The 25,002-nt window shown below is 41.8% G+C and overlaps 1 long non-coding RNA gene across 1 annotated transcript; it reads left to right on the top strand.

The window, feature by feature from the left end:
* LOC102290442 lies at positions 1–22,886 on the top strand. The gene is made up of 3 exons (XR_316654.3): positions 1–234; positions 1,412–1,591; positions 22,699–22,886. It is a non-coding gene; the product is annotated as an uncharacterized LOC102290442 (long non-coding RNA).
* Positions 22,887–25,002: the final 2,116 nt, after the last annotated feature.

Raw genomic sequence — 25,002 nt, 5'->3', positions numbered from 1 at the left:
GATCAGTGACCGGCCGGCCCCATTAATTTCGTGAACATGCAACATTTATGCAAAGTGATGCTGACTCATAGCCACATGCTAACATGCCATCAGCGTAGAAGATCTATACTGTGAGTGAAGACCCAAAGTTCACCAGAGTAAACCTCAAGTGGACCACCATGAAAATGTTCATAACAGCAAACCGAAAAAGACATCTCCCAGCTGACCATGGATATTTTAAAGAAGCTAACAAAGGTAAAGTAGCTAAAGCTAAAGCTAGCAGTTAGCAGCAAAGAATGAAAGCAGTTATGAGGAAAATTACAGTGATGAGTGAAAAAACAAAAAAGGTTTGTTGACAGTTAAAGTTATAAACATACTAGAAAATTATGTAAGTAACTGATTGTATTTGTTATGTTACATAAATCTACTGAATCTGCACTTGTTTGATATGGTAAAATATAGTAGCTAAAGGTGCGCGTGCAGGAAGTCATTTTGAGTTAATTGTTTCTTCCCAATAAAAAAGAGTTCTTGGAGCTTAGGAGAAATTGTAAAGTCTATGATCGTTTCTTTTTCATGACAAAAATATATTTTGCAATGAATAAAAGTAGATTTTTACTTACATATGCTGTTAGCTATAGTTTTTAGAATTAAAATCACCATCAGCAGGTCACACAGGAAAAATGCCAGAAACTGGAATCAGAAATGAATATTGCAAATCAGTTCATCTCTAATATGAGGGTATTTTTAATTCATTATCACTACATATGATTTGAGATGCCATTACTAGGAAGCGCGTGAACATGGATGGGACCTACAACATCATGTCCCCAGATCCCATCAGCAATAATAGGAGTGATTGGAGTGTTTGGAAGTGGTGTGGGATACTTACTGCCTGGTAAAGGAATCAAGGAGTCACTGCACTGAAAGGAATTCTTTTCCCCAATCCCCAGATTTTTGTTTCTTCTTATGCCAACTGAGATTACTGCATGAGGGTATTTCCCCCTGCATCAGCCCCCCAAGTGAAAGAAATTGCATTGACCTCTTCTATCTATTGCTTCCATATGCGAGCAGTTATCTCTCTTGCAAATGGAAATGAGACCCAAAATTGCAACAAATGGGGCCATGCCACTGAATGCAGATGTTCTCTGCTCCTCGCCCAGAGTACACATGCCCGATCAAATTAACTTTAACCCCTCTGCCGACAGAACAGACAGCTCTTTTACAAACTCTCCACTCCAGCAATTTGTTTTGAGTCGAAGCCCAGGGAACAACTGTATGTCCGCATGAGGTAAATAAGAAGTGATAGTATCAAACACCTGGATTCAGTGTTACCCCACTGGAGGGGCCGAGGCTTCTAAGTCTTCCCCTTCCTATGCAAGGGCCATGTTGGCCTCCTGGTCACTTTCCTCTCATTGCATTTTTCTCTACGCAGGCTGTGAGGAAAATTTTGACTGAGAACACCTGCTTGTGGGGTGATTCTAGGAGGTCGAGGCTGAGGAGCTACAGCGATGGAGGGATGAAAGAACCACGAGAGAGGGGTTGAGGGGGAAGACCGCGAGAGGCTAACAGGTGCTTCCTCTATGGGACTCTGGGAAAGAAGACGACTGGTAATGTATGTAAATGAGAGCAGACTTTGCGTGCCCATATCCCTTCATGAAGTCCCTCTGTCTTTCTCTCTCTCTACTCCCCCGCCTTCTGAATAATAAGAAAGTCCTATAAAAGTGGCCTCACAGATAATTTACCAAATTGGTTAAATGTTGCTGAGAGCCTGGAGTGTTAATATGCTTCCATTCAGAGCAGGCAGAGGTCATCGGAGTCACTGGTTACCAGGAACCAGACAGAAACACAACAGCACTCTGATGATCCCATCCCACACAATGCCCTTTAGGGTTGTTCTGTAATGACCAGCATGTCTGAGCACATTTACCGCAACATACATCTACACCGGGATATGAACTGTGTTTTGTTTACCCACACATACACACTTTTGGAATGACCTACTATTGTTGATGGCTGTGTTCTTTATCTTTGGGTCATTTTGTGTGTGTTTTTCTTGCATTCATTCATTCATATACGTATAATTCTATAGAAAACAAATTTTTATTTTCTTTTGTGCCTGCCACCATCTGCTCCCCTTCAGGGACAATGATTATGGCTAATGAGTGTTTCCAAGCCCAGTCCCTCATCTATCTCAACAGACCCAAAACACAGAACATGTCCCTGCTACTTCTCCGCACATAGCCCCCTTTTGCCTCCACACATCCATCTCTCTTCCTCGCCCTCTCACACACAGCAGCAGCAGCAGCATCACGGCGGCTAAATCCATCCCATCATTTATAAGGCTGTCAGCTTAAAACACACACATATTACATATATGTAGAAGGCATGCCGAACTGGAACATACAGGTGCTAACTTATTTAGCCGGGTCTGTTCCTGGTCCAGGCTAATGAGGAGCAGGTGAGTGGCTGTTGCTTTAATCAAGTGGAGAGTGGGCCGCGCACAGATTTGCAGCTTGTTGAAAGGCCAGTCGTACACATGGGCTTCATTATGGGGTTAGGGGAAAATCAGTCAGGGACAATTGTTTTCCCACTCCTGCTGCTAAAGCGAAATACTTTTCTGTCTTTAAGTCTCATGCACACACAGACGACTCCACACAGAAGATGATAGTTTCCAACTCGCCTGCACTGGAGAAGAAGTAAATCCAGTGTCTTCCCCAAGTGCCTAATACAGGCACGAGTCAGTGACTCATCAGCGAGGATAGGGTATTATCAGCTTTGTTAGATGTTGCTAAAGTCAAGTTAAGCATAATATGCAAAGAAAAAAGATGCTTTTTTCAGTTATATGCATAAGTAAAGTCCTGATGTGTGGTCGTCTGAACTCAAAATTTAATTCATGAGTAAATGTAGGTAATATTACAGTAGACAGTAACAGCTCTGCAAAGATGTTAATTTTCTGCAAAATGTTTAGGCTGATTTATGGCACGAAGCAGGGGCTTCAAACAAACCACAAAGAGGACTGGCTAAAAGGAATTAACGCGCACATCTGCAAATGCTGCATCTTGTTAGAGTTGGGTGATTAAACAGTCGTTAAAGCTGCTCCGATCGATGCATTCTCAACAAAAGAATTGCAGTTGTTTCAGCATAACACGAGAATATCCACCACGCGTACAATAAAAGGAAACTAAATGACTGAAGATGTCTGAATTTGGTAACTTCTTCTGAATACAGTTGCGCTTAGAAGCAAAAAAAAAACCCCAGTGATAATAGAGCCGTATATTATACATACACTATAAGGTGTGTTTTGTTGAAGCTGGTTTAGCTAGCATGTAGGTAACACAATATTTTACTTGTTCCTTCACCTGGAGGAAGGTGCGCAACTTCCTTACTGCTCTCTGACACCAACTGCAAATAAAGCTGAACAAGAAGTTTCCTTTTTTTCATGATTTCTTTGTGTTTCTGGAGAGCACGCCGGACAGATGAGCGTCAGACCTGTCTGTGCGGCTCAGGTCATCACCAAAGTCATCAAAGTGGAATGGTGGTGGCTCTGGCTAAAAGGAAATTTATGTCAAAACATATATCTAAAGTGACTCCGTGACAAATTCTGCAAGTAGATTTGTCACACTATGAATCAAGATTATAGTGTCTAAACAAAAGGGAAAATATATATATGTTGGTGGGCCACAAAGAGCCCTTTGTGATTTATGGATCACTGGGGAGGTATAAAAGCACATTCACACAAATTATTCTTACAATTCAGACAAATGAGCAAATAAGTCTATGTTAGCCTTGATGGGAATATATGACTGTTTTAAGGAGCTACAACACGGAGCCCCCACATTTCTAGTTTAAATGGAGTGACTCTCAAGAATTATGATGTTAAAAGGTCTAGCGTGGAACTGAGGAGGCCTGTGTTTAAAAAGTTAACATCTGCGTTTGATGAATGAAGGTACGAAACTGTTATAAATATGTCGCGGCTGGAAGTAAACAGTTACTTTAGTATTTGACAAATTAAGATTTGATTTGCAAATTTATTTTTAGATTTATTAGATGAGTTTCCTGGTTATATTGCCACAGGAAATACACGTATAAATTGAGAAATTCTGCTTTAATTTGAGGTCTAATTTTTAAAAAGTTGCTGTGTCAAATTGTTTCTGAAGCGCATCTTTTTTTTACTGACTTTAGTTGAATATAAAATATAGTCACTGAGTTTATTTTTTTCAGACAAAATACAGAAAATATAAATAAAACCCACAGAGGTAAACTCCAGCCTTCTTGTTCTTTTTTTTCCTCGTGCTGGTTCCTTAAAGATTTCCCATCATCCCAGCTCCCACACACTTAGCAAGGCCACAGAGCTTATACCCAAAGCTTCTTCTCATGCAAACCGCATAATTTTTTTCTGTTTACCTTAACAAACTTAACTTCACATTCAGTGTTTTTACGTCTTTAATATTCACAAGAGGGACGTGTAAGGCAGAGTTGGCTTTCTGAGTCTAAACTTTAATGACTACCTGGTACTTAAAAATCATATGCTTTCTTCTGCACTTGAACTTTCTCGGGTGAATTTAAAGGAAGAGCGTGTGTGTGTGTGTCCAAAGGTGCGTGTGTGCGTGCGTGTTTGACGATCTCTGCGTGGCATCGTTGAAAAATTAAACTCGACCCAGCACCGCATCTGCAAGACTTCTAGTGAACTTCGGAAGGTCATCTCCAAGTAAGCACAAGGCCTGGCTTTGCATAAAACTCACCGGCTGATCTGTGACAAAGCTGCTTAATGTGTCACTCTGCTGACAGCCTCCCATCAGTCCTCATCAAGTCCAGCCGTGTCAAAAGTGTCAGCTGGAGTCTCTCACCATACACTGACACCCCTGCCATATGAAAGCAGGTGACAGGAGGAGTTACTGTCACTGAGGAGGGGCTGTGAACTCTCATCAACCCCTCTGGCTGCTGTTACCACTGCGCAAAGACGCGATGACGAGAAGCGCTTTTGGGACAGTCACTGGCGCTGAGCACGGGGCAACTGGGAGCATTTTTGGCTTTTCTAGCAGAAGTCTCTCCTTGGAGACAGGTGGCTGTTACAGCCTGCACCTGCAGGGTTGCTCTGGGCAGGCACGGCGATGTGAAAAGAACCTTTGACCCCTGACCCTAACATTGCACGAGAAAGTAAAACAGGGGTAGCAGAAAATGACTTCACGTCTGATGAAGAATTTGAAGTGGGAAGCGGGAAAACGAAGGAAAAGTAGCAGTTAAACTGATTCTCGTGAGTTGTGTTGGGAGAAATTTGATACCTGTGTAACTCTTGGTCTTTTTTGTGTGAAAGGGTTGCGTGGATTTATTCTTGTATCATTGCACTAAAGGGAGAATTACTTGCAAAACGAAATGGTATATATTTATGCTGCTAACATCCAGCTTAACATCATCATCATCTTAGATTGAGCTGAATGACAAGGAGCTGAGCCGAACTCTGATTGTGACTCTCGGTTGCCGGTAGGTGCAGCTGTAGTTCAAGCCAGCAAAAAAAGAGACGCCAGTCCGGGGGCTGGTGGTGAAGGGGAGGAAGAGGGGATAATGTATGGTCTGACTTAAATTAGAGCTAATTGAGGGATGATATTAACAGACCGTGAAATTTTTTGGAGAGCCGTTTTGGAGCTAAACCCTTTGTACCATAAAGGAACTGAACCACTTGGCAACAGACATGTTAAGGGGGACACTGGGAAACATTTTCCCTGGTATCCCATCGAAGCTGATCAGCTTTCCAAGTACTGAGAGAGAAAACAGACGCTGTTTGATTAGTCAGAATAAGAATCCAACAGATGCTCGGTTGCAGAGGAGAGCAAATGAATCTTGACTGGAGGAAACTCCCGCAATTGTTTCTTATCACATTTTGTTCCATCTACTGTTGTATCATAGTGATTGTTTAGCTTCACGCTGTGGATGAACAAAGATGTTGGAAGGTCTTGGTGCACGTCAGGTGGAGTTCTTTGAGCTCCTTAGAGTAGGAAGTTTCACCAGCGGGGTCTGCTAGTCATATGAGCTGCTCTACTTCCTGTGGCTACAACCATGTTTTCTGTTTGGCTGTTGGCCCTCTTTGCACAGTCCTGCATGATGTATAACGGACCGAGTAGCAGAGTGTCTGTTCATGCTTCTACACTTGTGTGTGCCCGCCTGCCCGGCAGACCATAAAGCTGTCTCAGCTTAAGCAGTGATTAATACGCCCATCACTTTCTAAATGCTGCCTGCCTGTTCTCCGGCCTCGGCCTCCACAGAGTAGACCAATGTTTGCCTTTCCCAAAGCACCCTCCCTTTACGACAGCGCAGGGTCAGAGGGAGAAAAGAAGCATTCTTTAATTTGATAATTAGTCTGTGGACTCTTTGGGGTGAAAGAAAAGGATTGGCCTCATTAGCTGTAATTGTCTAATTGCCTTTCATCTAAATAGTCCCTAATTTTCACTTCATGGATTATACAAATACCATAAATGCACCTCTGTGTTATTTGTGTATCTTGCAAGTCACCTCACTGCAAAAAAAGCAAATTCTGCTGTCAGAGCCTGCTCCAGTGAGAGATGAGTGTGTTTAAATAGTGGGACGGGTGGAATGATTGAGAAATAGACTGAAGGGGTACAATCAAACAGTTGATCTGCTGGTAGAGTTGCTAAGCAGGAAAAAGCAAAGCACTGGTCCTGTGGGTCTGTTATTTTTCTTCTTTGAGTAATACAGTAAGATGAGACTCAATGAAATAAAATGAAGTCCATCGCATTTATTTTATCACAACTAGTTTTAATCATTTCAATTTTTTAACTCCATGGAGAGAAATGGGCATAAATGTTGCTTTCCGTTTTGTTAGTTTTAGGATAAGATGATGGTTTTGAGTCAAAGCCCCATTTTATAAGTACGGGACTTTGTTCATTCTGAAGGTAACAGCATGTGTGTTACATGCACATACGCCTCTATATTAGCCCTCTAAATATTTGATGTATCTTAGGTAAGTGCATGTTAGCGGCTGTATCGTTAACTTTTATCTGTTTCGATATACCAAGCTTGTTTCTTTCTTTATTGAAGAACTTGTTATGCTGTCCTGTGGACAAATGACAGGAAGTGAGAAAGTTAAAAATTGTAGTAAGAAAGCACTTTGAGTACTCAGAGTAGAAAAGCACTATAAGTGCCGTTCCATGCATGATACAGTGTGCCTCACAGAAACCTAAGCAGTTTCAGTAGAAGGAATAAAAAGGGGTTATCTTAGCTTGTGCATCAAATTGATTCCTTTATTATGATTACTTAAAGAAATGTTTGAAAAATAAGATGCCAGCTAATTTGATCTGAGGATTTCAAAAATCATTTAAAAAGTATTTTAAATGAAAAACTGCCTGCTGTTAGATTCTGTGTAGGTGACAAAAATGCTGCTTTAGCGAATGCATTTTCTTCTAAGTTTTAAATGAAACAGCTGTAAACTTGAACTTTTCAAAAAGGATTAGAAAGGAGCGAGTTTATGGCTTCTGACTGTGTGCGCTGACTGCTGGGGGTGGGGGAAGGCTCTCATGCATTAACGCAGACATAAGCATGTCTACAGTACACTCAAGAGTCCCACCTCCTTGCGTGTTACGCCCACGGGAGGCATCATCACTCTCAGAAGGAAACAGGCCAGTAAGTGAGCAGTCTTTCCTTCACTCACACCCCCGCCTCCTTTCCCCCAAAACAGAAAACACACTTATCTATGCTGGGGCCACCTGCCAGTGCCAGCTTGTCCTTTGTGTAGATATCTGTGTAAGCCTGCGATTCTGTTACCCTGCTCCCCAGAGGGTTCAGGCTCTGCTGCAGCCAAGCTCCCCTGTGGCTGGATGCTTGAACAGTAAGACACTCGCGCAGGTCAATCACAGGTGGAAGTACACCACTTGTTATCTGTGCATTTAGAGCTTAAATCCCTGAACACGTTCAGGCCAGCTCATCTTGCACTAGCTCATTGCCGAAGTCAACTTCTCAACAAAGACTGGATCAGATGTTGTGCACGAAGTGTGAAAACATGTTTGTGGTTTAAATTGAAGTATCATCTCCCTCTTTGCTTTCTCTTACATTTAAACATCCTTATATTTTGTAGGCATTCAACATCTGGTTTGGGATGTGGGTCAGGGTCATGGGGTGTGCTGCAGCCGCGTGTTAATCAACTCGCTTTAATTATTATTTGAATTAAGGTATCATACAATGTAATTAATCCTCCTAAAAAATGGTAGAACTTGAATCCATTAAATTCTCTTTCCCAAAATTGCTAGTGATCATGCATTAAGGTTATGTAAGCTAAGCTAGCAAGGTTAAATGCTTCATATCAAAGCAAATATAAAAATAAAAAACAGCAGCGGTGAGACTGAGTCTGAAGATTACGCCTGCTCTTTTTGAAACACTGCTGTTTCAGAGGCCTGAACTTAGCTCCATCAGTGAACCTGAACTCTTTTAACTTTGGTAACTGTTACCTAACGGTATATTTGAGAAGCTGGAGAGAAAATGTTGGCCGAATGGTTAGAGCAGCTTGACATTAAGCAGAAACATGACATTTCTCTGCCAGTATTCTGTGTATCTGAGTTAAGTTACACACTTGAGGTCTATATACCTAAAATAATATGTTTTGGGATCTGAGTCATGCAAAAAAAGAAAAAGAGAAAAATGTGCCAGGCATGCTGGGATCTTGCTAGTGGTTATGTGCTGCTGGGCTATTCTGTGATGTTGCGGTGTGTTAACACGGTTGTTCCAGCGACTGTAAACGAACATACTCATACAGTAGTATAGATACACAGATGGAGGCAAACATGATCTTAGGTTTAATCCTCCAGACCAACTGTCAAATGTAATTGTAGGAAAGTATTTGGAGGACGGCTCTTTTTCCTTACATCAATTGAAATTATATAATCATAGGTCTCCAGCAGGAGTATATACGTAAGAAGTTTAATGACTTTTGCATGTCTGAATTAAGGAGCTCTCAGCCTCAGAGGTCTGAATTGGAATTACAGCCCATCTGCTGAACAGGGCAGCAGGGATAGAGATGATTGCACCCCGGGATCATCCATTAGTGCTGTCATCTGGAATTCACAGTGGGACCACAGTGCAGTGAACTGCTATGCCTGGACCAGTTCATTTAGCAGCACACAGCATTTACAGCAGCAGCAGCAGTCTATCAGCAGGTCAAATGTTGCTCTGAGCAGCACAGCCCCAACTTTCTGATGAGGCATCTGTTACTTTTCTGATTGAAGCACTTTACTTCTCCTCCCAGCACTGATGCCACTGCAGCTTTTTCTGTCCCTTTTGGTTGTTCCTTGTGGTCATCATCGCTTAGCACTATTTCTGTAATTTGTTATAATTACATTAATTATAATAACAGTGGCTCAGGAGGTCTTCCGTTAATTGGAGGGTCAGTGATTCAGTCCTCTGCTGTAATGCACTTTAAGTGGTCAATAAGACTTGAAAAAGTCAGTCCATTTACCAGGAGATCATATCTGTTTCATTTAAAATGAGTCCGTTGTAATGACGACCCACTTAGACAGACACCTGAAGGCAGGAGAGAACACAGTGGAGATTTTATATTTAGCAAATATATTTCAACTCCAAATTACTCCTTAAAAACAAGTGTTTGCTCACTTGCTCTCAATAACACTTTAAGATGACATGGCACTGTCATTTTTGTCCCTGTTTAAAATTTGAATACCTTCCTATAAACACAGTGAGAGCGAAAATAAAATTATTACAATGACAGTTTTATGCCAGTATATCATACATGGCATATCCGTCAATAGATTTAAATCTTGTATATTTGATCATAAAATTGAAATGAGAGCGCCACATCTAAGGGATTGGACACCATGGCGTCTGCCTTTGACTGCCACCCAGCCCACAAAGCATCAGAACACCAAGCCTCCTCCTGCAGGTGATGGCCCCACAGGAACAAATCAAGCCTGTGGTACATGATAGCGGATCGTATCAGGAGTTTGGTTATTCAGGATTGGCTTATTGTAGAGTTGCTGCTCTCCCACATCAGAGGGAGCCAGTTAACATGGTTCAGGGATCTAACTACAGTGCCCACTGGAAGCCTCCTAAGCAAAGGTGCTTAACATACGCACATCTTATCTTGGACACTATGGAGACCGAGATAGATGGATGTTAGTGGTGGGAATGTCAAGACACAGCATGATAGAATATTATCACAATACTTCATGCATGATACAATATTAGTGCAATTTGTAATTTTGTAATATGCTGATTATCATAATAACAAGTGCAAACTGCAAATTATGTCCTCAAAGTGAAACTTTGTCGATATATGTTTTATATCTGTAATATCTGTAAGATGAATTTATCTCACTTCAGTTATTATTTTTGCTGCAAAATGAGATTGTCTGAGTCTGCCGGCTGACAGCCTACAATTAAATGGGGTCAATTAACTATGATAAACTGTTGAAAATCATATCATATCTGTTGCTGTCTACACGGACAGAAATGTATATTTAACTATTACATTTCCTGTTCTGTAGAAATGTAACCAGACTACATCCAGTCGAGTCTCATTCAGACTTTATGCAACATGCAATCTGTCTGCATTTATAGATTACAGAGCAATTACTTGCAAACCTTCAACAATGTTCAATTTAAGAAAAATATTAACATAACAATAAATTTAATGTACAACACAAGCTCTGTGTGTGTGTAATTTTGGCTTTGTTTTAATGAAATGCTCATTAGAATTATTGGTATATCTCCAATTATTCACTGATAGAGGACAAATGCAGTATTTTACTGCATGTCCGATATATAAAAGAATCCTCGTAGTTTGAGTCCAGGCTCTATGTTCTGTGTCATTTTACATGTGCCATTTTCTTGTACTCTACATATTGCCAAAAAGCTCCACAAGCTGCATTTTTTTGTCAATGAATATCATTCCTTTGTCGGCTAATGAGCAGTAAGCTGCTTGGCCTACTAACGAGGTTCTAGTGGCTGTTGACTTGAATAACAACATGTTAGTTACTGAGTGGAGAGAAGAACAAAGAATTTCTCCTCGTTACTGCTGGCGCCTGATTGTTCTCAGGCTTTCTCTGAAGACAGCTCCTAATATCATCTCATAATCTGCCATCTTCTCCTCCAGATGCCCCCGCCGCCACTCGCTTTCATGTCCGACTGTCGTTCAAAGCCTAATCATTAATGTGATTTATTTCTCCCTGTGTATTATTTTGTTCCTCTAATTTGTTTGGGTTTTTCAGCAGTGGTGTAAATCAGAATCAAAGCGATTGCCACTGTTTTTCTCTGTCACCTCTGTTAATGGCCTGTCTGCTGGAGGTTTGCTCTGAAAAGAAGCAGGCCTGCTGTCTGCCTAAATCACCTTTCCATCCTCTCCCCTCATCATAAACACAAAGAGCCCATTGGCCACTGGTGAGAGCACCTTCCCGGTCCGACCTCTGGCTATAAATTACCAGCTCTGTGCAAATTCAGAGCCAAAAAGTGAACAAAATACAGCTATTAATCTTCATTAAGTTGGCGAAAGTTTTGATACCAAAGATATTACAGCTCGACACTTTTACCTTGAATACAGTTTGACACTTTTTTAAAGATATAAATGGGAACAACATCTCAGACACGTATCCCAGAGATGAGGCGACTGGAAGAAACAATAGAGGGAGGGATGATTGTCATCTGTCCATCATGCATGGAAGGCACGCAGATTCTCAGACATTATGATGTGTAATGTGATTGGACAGTGCTGTGACAGCGAGCTGTAACCTTCAGCTTCCTGCCTACTCCAAACCCACCTTGCAGGGTTCTAGAAGGGATGTCAATGGTACTGATCAATGGGGGCATTGGCACTCATCATGTCAAATCCACTCTATGTCCGTTTCCCGTCTCTTTTGTCATCGGGCACGTGCTTTTCTTCCTCTAGTCAATCACTCTGAAATATGAACCGAGCTGCGCGGATGTCAGAGAACCAAGTGGTGATACTGCATAAATTCACCTTCATTTTTCAGCTTACATGTAGTTTTAAAGCTACTGTTGTAAAGCTACTGTTTTCTTATCGTCTCAAAGCGCTCCACAGACTTATACGCACCGCCATAAGGCTAGTAAACACACACAAATACAGCCAGGAGAGAATTATTGGTGGAGGCACATAGCCACAGCAGCCCTAAATGAGAATTTCACCAAACAAACACAATCAGGACCCTATTGCATTTCTCTTTCATGATGCTGAAAGGAAATGCAAACGAGATTAGATAACACAAAGGCCACAAGGCTCATTTCTCTCCTGTGTCTGGAGATGGCTAAATGCTGTAATAACCCTCTCCGCTCAGCTCCTCAGGCCAAGTCCCCCTTTTGTTGAACCCAAACCAACTGCATTAATGTAATGGTAAGTTTTTTTCCCTCCTTTTTTAGCACTCCTTTCCTCCATATCCAGCCCTGTTTCCCTTGGACTTTAAATTAACTGAGCGCCAACCACTCTAGCTTTAAGTGGGCATGGCATTATTTTGAACTGTGCGATCAGAGAGAGATCTGTATGTCTGCCAGGGGTTTTGATTCATGGTAGTCTTGGCAGTTAGAACAATTGGAGGAGCCTGAACAGGATCTAATGGATAAGTCTGGACTGAGAACGGCCAGCTCAGAGCTGCTTGCTGGTTCGCAGCAGCAGCGGCGATAAATGGCAGTTATACAGCTTGCCTTAATCAGATTGGAGCAATCACCCTGGAAAAGTTTCCCATATGTCGTCGGAGCTGAGGAAAGTCGGCGGGAGTGGGATGAAGCAAAAACGAAAGGGAGAGAAGGAGAGAAAGAGAGAAAGCAGGAGTGGGTCAACTTAGCAAAGGCTGATAAAACAGAACGAGAAAAGAAAAGCAAGAGGCCGAAATGGAGAAAAAGAAGTGCCAGGGTTAGAGCCAGGCCACAGGCCACAGGGAGGTTAGTGTGTCTGGCTACAATTAGCCAGTCACAAGACAGATTAAGATGATGCTTCAGGGAGCTATTGGTGCTCAGTCATTAGTGATTATTCAGTCAGAAATTACTGACTCTGAAAGTAACGTGTGGCTGCATCTGGTAGTTTACTAACACATGTTTCCTTCCTGCAGCAGCGGCCTTTCAGCGAGATCCAAATCTGAAAATACTTCTTGCAGGAAGTGCTTTGGAAGACATGCTAATTGTGGTTTTGATTTGGTCCCTTTTCAGATGGCAATATTGATATCTTAAAATGAAGTGTGACATCAGTGACACTTTTGAAAATTACCACAAGCGTGCACATAAAGCTCTTGCTTTGTGGCACCGACTGCACCCCTCCCCAAACTTTGCCAAACGCCACATCGAGAACGCTGATTATCAAAAACATAGCAGCAGCCTTTGTTAATGTGGGTGTCCTTAGGAAATCTTATTAACTCTGAGGTCTTTATGAGCTGTGGGTGCTATCGTTTAATTACATAAGCAGCATGTTTTTAAACTCACAAAGAAGAATTTTTGTTTTCTATTTCCTTTGCTTTCAACAATCCCTGATAATTAAAACCCCGTAAGTGTTTCATAACTGAGAGCTCATTTAATGCCCAACACTTGCTCTCTTTCTCTGCTTAAGTGCCTACGGAGAGGGAAATCTAGCCAAAATAAGATTGCTGCATACCTAGGCTTGTGCTGTCCTTAGATGTGTCCTGATGTTAGTGAAATGGCCAAAGTTAACTTTAAGTCAAAACATAATAACTCCCAGATTATATTAATATCCATGTGCGTTATGACGAACTCACACACAGAGTAAAGAATGCACTTTCATACACATCCATATCTCTGCTGCGCTAACTTTTGTCATCTCCTCTGTGAGCCACTGTGTATTTATTTGTTATTGCAGCTGATGCGTAATGTGGTGAATAAACACAGCATCTGCATCTTGGCACAGTATGCAAGGTACCTTCAAAGCCTCAAACATGCTGTATCCAGAGACTGCACGCACAAGACTGTACTCACACATGCGTGAACACAAATGGGTCCAAAAGGCACACATTTTGCAAGCTGCAGCAGAGTTGAATGGAAGTGCTAGTTCTGATGATTTTACTATAAACATAACTGTAATAATTGGCGATGATCATGCGGTTTGCAAGACGCGCGCGTGTGCCCACAGCTTGCCGGAGCTCCGCTCAACATCTAAAGGGCTCAGCCGGCTCTAACTTGCAGCTCCAGATGTGGCTTCGGCTCTCAACCCCTGGATGGTCTCCCACACCTGATTTATATCTCACTCTCAGAGACAAGCACATGTGAGCACACCCACATGCAGTGCATGCACAAACAATTATACACACATGTAAGCGTATGTGCGCACACGCGTGCATGCACGAGCTCTCTCACTCACAAGCATTCGCAAATAAAATCAAGAAATCAATGTAACCTGTAATTTTTACAGGCTTGATTTGAGTGTGTGTGACAGGCCAAATCCAATAGCTGCAGCGGGGCTGACAGGCCTGACATGAGTCTTGCCTTGCCGGCCCCTCAATTATGCATGGCCCAATGTTTCCCCGGATCTTAATTGAATCACACTGTCTCAAACTTGTTATTTCTAATTTGTTGCATTTGATTTCTGACATCGGTGCTGCCGTGTCATGAATTATGCAAACTGGAGGACCTTTAATTGTGAGTGTTATTAAAACAAAACTAATTGCAGATGATTCAAATGTGACTGGGAAGCAAGATGTTGGGGGCTTACTCTGACATGATTTCGCTACTTCTGCCAAATAATGATTAGGTCTCACAGCTGTCTGAGCTGTTGTTGTTTTGTGGTTGTGACTGCAACCTTTGGGTGTCGGATGGTTTAATAGAGGGGTATGATGCGGCCTGTTGGTGGGATACATAGGGGCTCTTTGGTGATATGATGCACGGCGATGACACGCGCTCATCTGACAGCACGCGTGCAGATTCTCACACACACAACTCCCACAGTATTGGAGAAAGCAAAATGGGTATAATTCATCATCATAGTCTTATCATCCAACTTATCTCACTTTTATTGATTATGGTTGATGCATTTTGATTAGTTCTCTTTCCAGAAATTGTTTGACTCGCCCCTAAATACACAGAAAATTGCTTTCAATATTGCCATCTTTGAGGCTGACGATATACAGGCACTGACATAAAATGAGAACTCCTTGGAATTCATTCGGTTTAAGTGTATTGTCGGGCAAAAGCAATAAGGCATTTTGATTAAATAATGAAAGTGCAATGGAGAGAGCCCCATAAAAGTGGAATCAGTCAATATAATGTATGCCTGTAACATTTCAAAATGATTGTCAAACATTGAGGACACTGAGTTTTTAAACTGAGGAACTGAAAACTTAAAATGTTACAAAGCTCTTTTTTCTTTAGACTTACTTTTTTTTCTTCTTTATGTAACTAAAAGCAGCAAGGCAGAACATGATTACAAAATAAGATAGTGTGTAAAATAATTGTGCAATTAAACCAACAAAGTCAAAACATGAACGTGGAAGGTTGTAAGCGGTAAAATGAACCCTCCTGTTCTATTCATAAGAGATTTAACAATTGAATCGTGCCTTCAGGGCAACAGCTCAGCACCTGACTGTAAGGTAGGGATCCTCACGGCTGTGTTCCATACGGGACGTTGGAGATGTCTGGAAGTCATTTCCACATGTGAGAAGGGGGTGGGGGTGTGAGGGAGGGCACACTTTAGTTTCATGAATGTTCAATCAATTCAATAGGACAGCTTAACTTTCTCTTTCCCTCGCATAGCACATTTATAGGCCCACAGGCATTCACAGGCAACATTCAAAGGCTGACTGTGCCTCATACAAAAACTGGGTAATTTCACCTTTTGGGGTGGGGGGCAACAGCTGAAGCCTGTAGGAAAGGGAGCAAAATAAAGGAAACAAAGCTAGTTTGAAAAGGGAACTGAAACAAGGATAATCTGTAACATTTTGTGGGTTTGATATATGACATAAGGAGTCCAAGGCATGTTAGCAGCAATTGTCCATGACAGTTGTGTACACAAATTCGTGGTTCGCATAGGATGGCTATGGTGGCTGTCTGTTTTTTCCTGTAGCACCAAAGGAAGGTTATGTTTTTTGGTTCTTGAGTAAAATATTTGAAATGCTAGTTATGAGCATTCAAGGTGTCCATGAGATGTTGCTTTTGAGTGCTAGTGGCATGCTAATATGTTAAGCCAAGATAATGACCATAGCTAATGATGCTCCTTTTGACTGTTAATGGTATGCTAACATGCTAAGCCAACACACTAGCCATTGCCAATGATGTTCCTTTTGATTGCTAATTGCATGCTAACATGCTAAGCCAAGATGCTGGCCATAGCTAATAACGTTGCTTTTGAATGCCAGTGGCATGATAACATGCTAAGCCAACATACCATTGCCAATGATGTTCCTTTTGATTGCTAATTGCATGCTAACATGCTAAGCCAAGATGCTGGCCATAGCTAATAACGTTGCTTTTGAATGCCAGTGGCATGCTAACATGCTAAGCCAACACACTGGCCATAGCTAACACTAACAGCTTCATCTTTGGATATAATTATTAATTTATATGTTTTAATTTTATTTTATTTTGCTCAAAATGTTTCCTATAGTTGCATATACATTCCAGCCTGATAGCTTCCATTGGGAGAGGACTGTTGAGACAATGCAACGTCAGGCTCAGACTAATGCTATCGAGCACTGAACATTTGGTAAAATTCTCTACTCTGAGCTAACACAATCTTCTATAACCAGCCCAGGTCCACGAGAAGAGGCAGGGAATATATACATTGCCTTGAACTCCCAAACCCTACCTGTCAGATGCTTGTGTCTCAGCCAGGACGTAAAAAGGTTTTATTCTCATTATGTATGCATGCTAAGGAGTGGGTGACGTGACCTGCCAATTCAAAAAGTCTATCTTTGCATAAAAGTCTATGTCAATAGGGTGCCTCGATGGTTGGGTTCTGTCTAAATGATAAAGTAGCTAAGTATATTTTGCCCATGCCTCCAGGATGGCTGCAGAATCTTGTCTGTTGAGATGACAATTAGAGTCACTTTCCACCCGGGTTAGACCAGACAGGCCCTGTCAACCACCGGCAGAAAAGAATGGAAAGAGACAGAGAGTAATATGTGTACCACTCTGATTCTTCTTCACCTCGTGATCCTTGCACTGACCACCAAAAGGAGGGGAGGAGGCATAGACAGGGACGAAGGAGGCAAGTGGAGAAAAATAGAGGCAAATACATCTCAGCAGTTACTGTGGATCTATTTCTAGTTTTAAAATGGTTGTGAGCTGTCAGTGAGTCATTCTTATACTGTTCCGTTACCTTGTTTCTCATATCATCTTTCATGGACTCTCAATGTTCTCTGACCAATAAAAGTGTCAAAGTAACCATCTCTGAGATTGTAAAGACACATGATATATGATACACTGGGAGATTATTTGCTGGAGTTTGTACGAGGCTCACGGTGATGTACACTGTGTAAATGAAACATTCGTTGTACAAAGAAAAAAAACAAAATACTTTCCCCTGTTTTAATGCCATGCAATCCAGCCAACAATAGTGCACACGGCACGCAGCAATGATCTCAGATCAGCTTTTGAATCGGGCTCACACTCAGCCCCACTGTCTTCTTAACAAATCTAAAGTAGTGCAGGCTGTCAAACGTTTTGGCACAGCAGTGCAACTGTCAGGGTGGAGTGTGTATGAGATGTGCTGTATGCCTCTGTGTTGCAACTTCCCCCTGAAAGGATTAATAATTTACATGGGATTACTCTAAAATTCCACTATTTGCCACAAAACTATGTAACAGTGATTTGTTGAACTGTCATAATAGCACATCACTCAAAGTAAACAATCATCACCTCACCGAGAGGTGGAGGTAAATGTCTCTTTCTGAGAAAGTAAGACAGCGGAGGAGGGGAGGTTTTCCTTTCTCGTGGTTTCCCATCATGTGGTTCTCTCCTAGCTAGAGAAGGTTGGGGTGGGGTGGAGGGTGGGGGGAAGAGAAAGCTGTAATTGCTGTCAGTCTCTCCTGAGCACAACCTTAAAGGAAGCTGCTTTTTCACAGTGAAAGGAGTTTGGGCTGTGTGGCTTCCCCTCCAGGCCTCTGGAGGATTTGGTGAGTCGCCCCCCCTTCTTGTTTACCTCTCATTGTCAACAGCGGCACATAGCTTTGGATGCAGAGGAATCACAAGGCTAATAGCCTAAGACACTCAGAAACAGAGACGTGGGTAATTGGAAAGATTATCCTCAACGTGCCAGCTATGATTTGGAGGGTTTTCAAGTGGTGAAAGTTTACCCTCTCTAAAATGTTGCACACAAATATCAAAACACAAAAGGCTTTTCCCCAAAATTTCAATGCACGGGTTTTGACACGTCTGTGTTTACTCCAGATGACTTGTCAACCACTTTGGCAGATGTGTATTCATCCAAGTTCCCCCACTTTTCCACTAACCTGACAGACTATATCATCCATTTATGTGCATTCAAAACATGCCCTGCAACCTCTTAGCTGCCCCGATCCCTTGATTCTAAGAGCAGTCGTGTTGACACTGGAGACTTATGGTAAATGCGTCTTTTTTACATGCATGTATTGTATTTGACTGAAAATATATTTTTAGATAGATGCGCTTCTGTCTAACACACATGCATAAATGCATGTTTGTTAATGGCAAAGAGGACATTCCCATTCTCTCCCACCTTTTCTGGCAGACTTAATCCCTCCTTATTGGCAAACATTCGAATTTGTTTTAAGCGTTAGCCACAGAGGTCAAATCCCCCTCTTAGGGTGAAAAGCTGCAGGAAATTGCCTGCATTAGAGAGATGTATTGGTGTGAAAAGATCCCATGACATGCTGCTGAACAGGTCAGCTCAGTGAAATTTGTTCTCCCCCCTACATTCCTTTTCTCTTGCTTTCTGTCTGCAACAAGCAGAGAAGCAACAAGAAGTCAAATCCCTCTATTTATATGCCTTTATTCTTAAGGACATTTGGAGAATTCCTTAACTCTGCCTCATATCTGTAATTGTCTTTGTACTGGTCAGAGCACTTGGGGCGCTCTCCAAAAGACATGGTTCATGCTACCCATTTCCTGCAGACTTCACAGCATGCTCCTGCCAAAGTCCCTCATACTAAATGTGCAGCGCTGGTTACCTCTGTCATGTTTCTTGAGCTGCCTAAAAAATAATAATACAACAGTTTCTATGCATTTCAATACTTAACCAGAATCAGCTGTTTGATTTTGTGACACAGTAGTTTGCGAAGGTTAAGATATTTTGGAACAGAAAAATCCCACTTATGTGAAATTTGAAACAGCATATAGTTTCAAAGTGCTGCCAAAATAAGCCTAGCTGAGACTGTGATATGATTAGGAAAAGTTCTATTTGAATCAACTTTTTCTAAGCGGGTCAAAATGAGGACTTTTACTACAGCATGTCAGCAAAAACACTGGCCGTAGAAAAAAATTCCTCCATCTTTTGCAAGGAATAAATAAATAAATAAATCAAACCCTTAGATGTTAATCAACACGTCTGAATTAGTTTTGAAAGTTAATGAGTTTTTAAGCAGCCTTTGGGACTTCCCGTCAATAAACTACAAACTCATTTTATTTTCTCTTTTAAATCCCCATAAAGAGAACTTCCCCTCCAATGCTGTGAAGCTTTACTTTGAAATGCCTTTACTTTGATAAGAAATAAATTAACACTTTGGAGAAAGGCAACAGCGGTAGCAGGATGCGATGGGCTCCTCTGCTTCTATTTGATACATATTCTAATTGCTGAAGTGCTGACCCCTACTAACCACCCCCACCCCCCCTTCCCCGATGAGCAGCCAGAGAGATTTTGACCTTGTGGTGTGTGTGAATCGATGGGAAGTTGATAAAGCCAAGTTCATTGCTGCCTAACATAAAACAAAGCTGATTTGTTTACCTAGCTAAGCCCGCGCATGTCAATCCCATTACGGAATGATTTATAGACCAGCACCCAATGAAATTGTTTAAAGCAGATTAGGTAGAGCCAACGATCACCACTAATATGACAAGCTGATACGCTGTGACAGGTAACCAAGCAAACAAGTTCCTGAAATTCAGATTGAATTAGAATCCTAATAATCCTACAGGGAGCAGCAGATTTAATCAGGAGAGGAGAGGAGGAAGAAGGAGAGGGAAGGGAGGAAAGAGAAGGATGCTGGCTCTTCAGCAGCGTGGGGAAATGCCACCTCTTTTCTGATTTACTTGTCAGGAAGCATCACTCAGCGTGCGCGAGGGGAAGAGAGTGAGAAGAAAGCACAAGAGATTAGGAGCGGGAAAGCGGTCGCCATGCTAATATAAGGCCAATAATTTGAAAGTTGCTTTGATAAAGGAAATCATTTTCCTACAAACACCAACATTTCTTTTCTCTCTCTCTCTCTGACTTGCTGTGTATACGTCCATATATGTATACGCACGTCTGAGCCCGTGTTTCAGAAATTAATTCAGTTAAAAAAAAAATGTATTATAGTATCAAATCTCCCAAGAGAAAATATTTGTGTTTAGTGTTATACAATATACATGTGGTGTATTGCGTTACATGTGAATATGGCGCCACAAATAGAAATATTAATGTAATTTAATGTGGAAAGTCTCCACTAAGGATACAAGGAGGCGGTGTCCCTCTCAGCATGATAAAAGACTCCCCTAATGTTATGGATATTGTGTTCCAATAAAATCTTGTTTAAGGTCATAGTACAACTGGAACATCAAGTATTTAAAAGCAGAAAAGTAATCAGAGGATGTAGTTTAAAGCCCGCTAATATCTCCAAGAGTTTCTACATATTCATCATTTGTCTGTTCGCTCCCTGTTTTCCGCACATAGTGTCCTGTTTATTTGAAAATAATGAGAACAAAATGAGGAATAATACTTCTTTTCCTGGACACATTAAACGGATTGTATCTAAATTATGATATTAATGTTTAACTAAGGTGTATTGTTTGGACATTTGAATATGCATGATAATCATTACATTTTTGGGGACAGAAATTCTCCCCATCTTGCTGCACACACACATATCTATGTATATATTATGCATGTTTAATATATTTGGTTCTCACTGAACACAATTAAAAACTTTTGATAGATATTATCCTCAGAGTTGAATATTGGTCTCTGCAATGTAACCAAATTAATCGGCCGCATTTGTGCATCTCGTGGATGAATTTGTGTATTTTAATGCATGAAATACAAACTGAGACGAGGAAAAATGGGTGAGGGGGGGGAGAAATGTAGCTTAGTTCTGGATAAAACTAAAGACTTTTCATAGGGCGCAACATGTTTTGACAGTTGCCACAGCTCAACCTCTTTAGAGTGCTAAAGAAATATATTTCCTTTGTATGCACATATCGCAGGCCTAAACTTTCCTTTATAACCCTGCATATACAGCTGATTAAACAGCCTTCCATAAATGTCAGCAGTCTTTTTCCCTGTGATGCAGGGACATGGAGGGAGGGAGGATGAGGGATGAAGAGAAGACTGAAAGTTTTAGATGGGGGACCTAATTAGGGAGCATGCGGCCCAGTTCTCTCCCCACTCCTAATGAGGAGTTTGTTATGGCACGGGTGAGCGGCGTGTGTCACAGTGAGGCCGAAGTGGAAGACTATGGAGCGCGGCGCGACCGACGAGCGGATCCCCTGCGCAGTGTGTGTGCGATTCTACACCTGCAAATCCCCAACACATTGAAACCAGGCCTCGTTTGATGTGCTATTCTTTTCATGTTGAGAAACGGGAGGGACCACGGAGCAGGGACCTAGTTGAAAAGAGGCAGGGGGGCTTGGGAGGAGTGCCGCGGTCTATTAGACGTTTTAATAATGTTAATTAATGAATAATAGGGTTTGTAATGAGCTACCGGCTGCTTTTTATTCATCTGATTATCTCACCAGCTCTCTAATTCTCTCTATGAGCACTGTCAAGGGAAAGCGGTGATCAAGTCGAACACAAACAGACACACGTACTTCATTTTGCACACGCACACACACAAAGTTGCACATGAACTGCAGGGTACACCGAGGTACAAAGATCCAAATATTGATAGCATCAACATTGGTTCTGGTATCAGATTGATATTAGCCCAACAGATAATCGATACTTTGTTTCTACGTCTACTTTATTTAAAGCACATTTAACAAAGTTGACCCAAAGTACTTGAGAGACAGGCGCATTTACACTCCAACTTTCCAAAAAAATCCAGTTTCAAAAGACATGAAAAGCTGAAAGGTGTTTTTTGGTATAGTTGGTAGTATTAATTGTGGAAAGTAAAAATCACAGTGAATCACGGTGGTCATTAAAATGTGTTCAGACACACTGCAGACTGCTTTATAAGTTAAAAAAGTATTGGTATCAGCAACACCGGGCCTGTCCTTGCTCGGTATCTGAGCCATACAAAAACTTCCAGTCTTGCACGCCACTGGTGTGTGAAGCTCCAGACGGACCCCATATGCCCCCCAATACATTGTTCTTCATCTACACAGGAAATGAGTATTATTAGGCACCAATTAGACCAAGCGGTGATTTACACACTGAGCAGTACAGACATGCATTCATTCACGCAGACACACACATGATTTACAGCGCTTAAACAGGTGGGTCTGTCTTCGTTATTATCTCTCCTCCCTGTGGTGTGAGCATCGTCCAAGTCCAGAGAGAAAAGGCTGAGGTTATCTCTCTCTCTCTATCCCTGAATCTTTAATCTTTCTCGTCTCCTCATGGTTGTCATCTGCTCTGCCCCTCAGATGAAGCAGCAGAGGCAAGGAGCAACCACTAGTGGGCCCCAGGAAGACGTCCTCACTCCTCTCGCCGTCTCACCACTGCATCAACCGAGTCGGACCCCCTCCTCCCCGTCCTTTGTCTCCTGCTGTCTCAACAGCACTCGCTGCGTGTTGGAAGGTGCAGAAGGGCCTGTTGCCAGAGAGACAATTCAATAAGAACACAATAGGCAGTGGTGAGTAATTAGAAAGAGTTTGAAAACACAGTCAGTATTTATTGATCCGCCTCTTCGTTTATTAGTTTAATGGTGAACGGCAGCTTCGCCACGTTACTCTTTTTTCTGTCTTAATGAATGGCTGAGAAAACAAAAGATAAGTTGAGTTTTCAAAAATTCTGCGAAGAATTGAATTCATGAAAAAAAGGCTTCTGATAATAAAAGTTAAACACTGACATGCGTCAAAAAAAGAAAAAAAAAAAAAAGTATGCTATACCCACACCTGGAGCTCCTGACATTTTCCCTGCTAGCCCAATTCCAAGCCATTTCCACCCCATCTCCCTTCACTTTCTATTGATTTGAAAATCAATAGTGGCTCCAGCAGAGCTGTCTGTGTGAAATAGTGTTACACAGAACCTGCTTCTTTCTCTCTCTTTTTTGGAGAAGGAATTTCAAACTTCAACCAGGGGCCAAATCTCCACACTTCAAGCTACATAATGAGGGGAATAAATTAATGAGGTCAGTCTGGCAACATTATGTAGCGGTGACTAAGAAAAGAAATCAAGTGCAGACTGAAAGCAATCATGGAGCTCTTCCCTCAAACCAGAAAGATTCCCAAAGCTGGCTCCATCTGTTTGCTCAGTAGTTGTAATGAAGTTATCAGTGGGCGTTGGACTTCTATAAACCTTCATCCAGGACTGTAAAGATTCTCATTACACCCGTCCTCATTGTCAGGAGGAACACAAAGTCAGCCAACATTGTTCCTGTCCTTTCTTCCTCTGCAACCCTTTCCCTCTCTCCTCTTTCTGGGAGCAGGAGAACAAAAGACAGCCTGGCTCCCAATCAGTGCCTCGTGAAGGGGGGGATCCCACTCAGGTCTTAATCAGTGCTCTGCTTAATAGAGCAACACTTCCCAAATATTATTAACCTCATCTGTCTGTATTAGGCCCTAATGGCCTCCCTCTCTGTATTGTCTTTGCAGCAGCTGGTAATGTACATATATATTAATCCACTCTCTCTTCTCCTTTGCTGAGAGATTGCGCAGCGCTCTCAGAACAAACGGTGCCCTTCAGAGAGCGAGGCAGACACAGGTTAGGAAGCCACTAATTAAATGTCAGACTTGACAGATTAAAATTATGAAATTTAAAATCTGCAAGTGGCTCTTTGTCATTGTCAAATTAAGGGCTGCACTGTGTGATGAAGGGGAAGGGGACGGTGCGCTCTAATGGATTGAAAGAGAATGTGCTTTAGCAGCAAGCAGCTCTCAGTGAATAAAGATTTGCCGCTCCTGCCTTAGGTAGAACGCCCGCGCGTTCAATTCCTCCCATATTCTCCTAAGTCTGGAGGTTGAGAGGTCACTCCAGCACTGCCAAGCCCATCCTGACCACCCCATTTAGACGTTTCATTCCTCTGGCAACACAAAAATCTGGCCACGAACCCGGCGTTCCAGGAAAGCTATTCCACCTTTGGCTTTCTGTAGGCTGTAGGCTATCTCTACTTTAGGTGCAATGTAAGGAGATGACAGCAGGAATTGTTTTCTCCTCCAAGAGACATCTGATTGCCGCGAGGAAAACGGCAAGTGTTTTGTGAAAATATACTGTAAAACAAAAAATTAAACATGAAAGCGATTGATCTTCCATTACAAGCACAATCAAGAAAATCTATGTACAAACTTTACAAGCTGGATTCATAATGAGTAAATCCAGCGCAGACGCATTCGTCTCCTTACCACTAATTTTCAACAAGGAAAAGCACCTCTGTTATATAAAACAGCTGATCTGTGTTTTTCTTCTGAGGTGCTTGATAACAGAATTATTCTAACCTGCTTTCCACTCCTCTGCAGTGAAACCTGGTGCAAGACCAGGCAGGAGCAATTCCAGATATTACCTAGAAATACTAATGATCTAATGCCAAATTACAGCAGTTTCTTTTGCACTCATGCAGCGTTCAAGGTTCAAAGCACTTCCAGCTTCAACCGGGTCTATGCGCATTCGGTCCTGGCAAGGTCGAGGACACAGACTAATAAAGCTCAGTATGAAGCGCGGGCAGCAAACACTCAACAAGGATCAAAACACCGCCAGCATAAAAAGTGACAAGATCCAATTAAATTTAATTA

The sequence above is a fragment of the Haplochromis burtoni genome, unplaced genomic scaffold, assembly GCF_018398535.1.
Source record: "Haplochromis burtoni strain Fernald_Lab_line unplaced genomic scaffold, NCSU_Asbu1 Contig_75, whole genome shotgun sequence".
Classification (NCBI taxonomy): Eukaryota; Metazoa; Chordata; class Actinopteri; order Cichliformes; family Cichlidae; genus Haplochromis; species Haplochromis burtoni.
The sequence above is the reverse complement of the archived record's forward strand: the minus strand, read 5'-3'. Positions and strand labels throughout refer to the sequence as shown.